We start from the raw sequence: 3,752 nt of genomic DNA on the forward strand, positions 1-3,752 counted from the left end.
CTCAGCTGAAGGACAGCAGAAGAGAGTGAAAGAGGCAAGGAAGAGATATAAACATAGAAGAGATCCAAGAAATCGAATGAGATTAGATGAGGAGAAAGAAAGATACTACGTGATGATAGAAGAAGCTAAAAGCAAAAAAGAGGCAAGTGAGTTAAAAGAATTGAATACAAAAGATAACAAGAAGTTATGGAAGACAGTGAACAACATACGAAAACCAAGAGAGAAAACGGTAACACAGCCAATCAGAAGAGATGATGGCACAGTAGCGTACGATGATGAGGAGATTGCAGAGGAGGTAATGAAAACATATGGAGGTGACACGGCTCTAGAATTAGATAAGGAATGGAGAGAAAAGATAGAAGAAGAAGCAAATCAATCTCTGAGAGAGGCCGCTAGAGAAGAAATGAGCCGCACAGAAGAGATGAAGAATGAATGCAGAGTAAACCGTATAAAAGAGACAAATATAAAGGAAAGAGAAACTGAAACAAGATCACATGAGGAGACAATGGCTGAAGAAATAAATAGAGAGATCAGTGAGGAAGAAGTCTCAGAAGCAATCCAAGTAATGGAGTACAGTGCACCGAGTCCTGAAGAAAGAATTCCAGCCATTCTTCTGAAGAAAGGAGGAAATGGCCTGGTGCAGGCATTACACATGTTGCTCCAGAAGGCTTGGACAGAAGGAAAGCACCCAAAAAGCTTCAGACAAGACCCCAAAATTCTAATCCAGAAGCCAAACAAAGAGAACTACAACAACACAAAGAGTTACAGACCAATCACATTACAGAGTATCATAGGCAAACTGCTACAAAGAGTGATGAATAACAGACTGATTTGGTTTCTTGAAGCAGGAGGTAAACTTGCAGAAACACAAGACGCATACAGAAAACAGAGAACATGTACACAGACCATCCTCAGACTTGTACAAGACATCCAGATGGCCTGGCAAGATGGTGAAACAGTGATACTGGTAGTAATGGACCTTGAGTCATGCTACGAAAGAATATGGAGAGAAGGCCTATTGTGGAAACTATGGAAGATGGGTGTAGGAGGTAGGATGCTTGCCAATATACACGAGTTTCTGAACAGATGGAACAGATTCTGTGTAAATGACTACACGACAGAATGGAAGGAAACATATGTTGGCATACCACAGGGTGCTATACTTTCACCCACACTCTGCAATGCTTACACATGTGATATGCTCAAAGATGTGAGTTCTGAACATGGAGAATATGCTGATGACAACATGCTGTGGAAAAGGGGTAAGGACATAGATGCACTAGTGAGTACAATTCAGAATGACATTGACAGTACTCTACAGTGGTGCAACAAATGGAATGCAAAGATACAAGCTGAAAAAACTGAATACATGGTATTCCAACCTCCTAAGGAGCAGAGAAAGAGAGTGGTACTACAGATGGGAAACAGCACATTGACAGAAGCAGAAGAAAAAAGATTAATGGGTATATACATGGACAGATACTTACATATGAGAGCACACGTGGAGCATCAAACCAAGAAAGCATACAAAACTCTGAAAGCAGTAGCCAGTGTGTTAGACCCAAGAACGGGACTTGACCAAAATACAGCTACACATGTGTACAAGACACTTGTACGCCCACATGCAGAGTTTGGAGCATCCTTGATGGTTAATGCAACAGACACGGCTGTGAAGAAGTTGGAAGGAGTACAGAGACAGGCGCTGTTGAAAATCACTGGATGCCTGTCACACACTTCTACTGAGGCACTGGAGGTGCTAACAAACGTTATGCCCCTAGATATACACCTGAGAAGTATACAAGCCATGGAGTATGCCAGACTCCTAATGAAGAACAACAATACCATGATAGGACACATGATGAACAAGTGGCAAGCTACAGAGCATGAAAGAACACCTACAACATTGACACTGTTACACAACTGCTATAGACACAGCGTGGGTAAAAGGGCAGCGGACCCAGTTGAGGAAGAGTTTCAGTACAAAAGTGAAAATATCTCCTTCAAACCTGTACGAACTAAAAAGGTCTTCAACATACGGGAGGTACTGAGCAAAAAGGAAGGAGCTGTTGAGATACAAAAGATGCTTGGGAAGGTCACACACGAAGATGTCATCTGTTTTACGGATGGCTCAGCACTAGGAAATCCAGGCCCAACGGGCAGCGGCGCTGCAATATACCTAAAAGGACTAGACAGTATACCGATTTGCCTGAAGAAATCAGTGTCAAGTGAAGGCAACAATTATATAGGAGAACTGCATGGTTTGTTGCTGGCGGCAGAACTCATTAAGAAAAGCAAGATACACGGAAAGAACATATTTATACTATGTGATTGTAAATCAGCAATCGAAGCTGTATCACATGCTGGGCAACCCAGAAGCAATCAAGAAACAACCATGAAGATAAGAAAGACACTAGCTGAAATTGCAGAAAATAAGAACAATTTACAGATCCTATGGACCCCTGGTCATATGGGCATTACAGGCAATGAGATAGCAGATGGTCTTGCAAAGGAAGCAGCTAAGGAGAGTAAAAAAGAAGAACACATGATGATTGCACTTATGACAAAACAAGACATCAAGAAGGAAATCAATGAAAACTCCACACAGAGATGGCAAAATAGATACATGCTGTCGACACAAAGTATCTTAACGCACAGTGTGATCAAGAAAGTGGGAGTAAGAAGAATGTTAAGTAGTATGACGGATAGAAGAGGATATATACTGCTGAACCACATACTAAGCGGACACACAAGACTCAATAGCTTGGAGAAACTGACCAACCCTGAGTGCAAAACAGACCTGTGTAAACACTGCTTGGTGCCGGAAACCATAGAACATTATTTATGGGATTGTGACCTTTATTCAGAGCAGAGAGAGAGATTACAGAGAGACACATACCTCTGTCTGAGAGAAGAGGGAATGATGACAGTGAATCCAGAGGATCTGGAAATCTATGCAGGATCAGAGGAGGAGATTAGCAAGGAAGGAGTGGAAAAACTCCAAACAGCCCTGATCAAATACTTGACAAGTACAAGAAGATTTGAACAATGACTGATGAGAGGGAAGATGGAGAATGAGAATAGACAACAAAAGGAATAGAAGAATGGAAGTTTGAAGGGATACCGACAATGTGTGCAAAAGCCGACCAATTGGAAAAAGCAGCAAGAGTGTAACACATGTGTTTGGATGCACATAGAGAGAAAGGAATGAAGGAAAGCACATGAGACCATTTACCGACAACTGAAGCGGTTAGAGAGACAACAACAACAACAACAACAAAGTTGTTACTTAACGAGCCTCAATAATTCATAGTACCTGACACCGACGCTTCAGACAATTTCTGCCAGTTGTTATGAATTTATAATTGTTCAATATATCATGAAGTCCTTCCTATGGTGCATTAAGCAGTGCCCATCTCTGTGTCTGAAGCCCTGGGCCACAGAACTTTGTGCAATCACTACAGCAGGAGGCCACTGGTAGTTATCTGAGCTTCAAGTGTAGTCAGTACCCTTTCCCAAATGCTGAGTGCTAAGCAGAGAAAGCAGCATGTTCAATTCTTTTGGTATCATTGACTCGGCTGTTGGTATTGAACTCACGGCATACCGACTGGTCACCCTGCCCACTTGGGCGTTGCACCGGTAACGTTAGAGAATATTATCATGATCTAGCATCCGACAAAGATTCTCACGCGGGGAGGGGGGCGGGCAAAAACTGGCGATATCTGACTTTCTAAACCTCTATCTGCACCTACTAC

Source organism: Branchiostoma floridae, unplaced genomic scaffold (assembly GCF_000003815.2).
Source record: "Branchiostoma floridae strain S238N-H82 unplaced genomic scaffold, Bfl_VNyyK Sc7u5tJ_1338, whole genome shotgun sequence".
Classification (NCBI taxonomy): Eukaryota; Metazoa; Chordata; class Leptocardii; order Amphioxiformes; family Branchiostomatidae; genus Branchiostoma; species Branchiostoma floridae.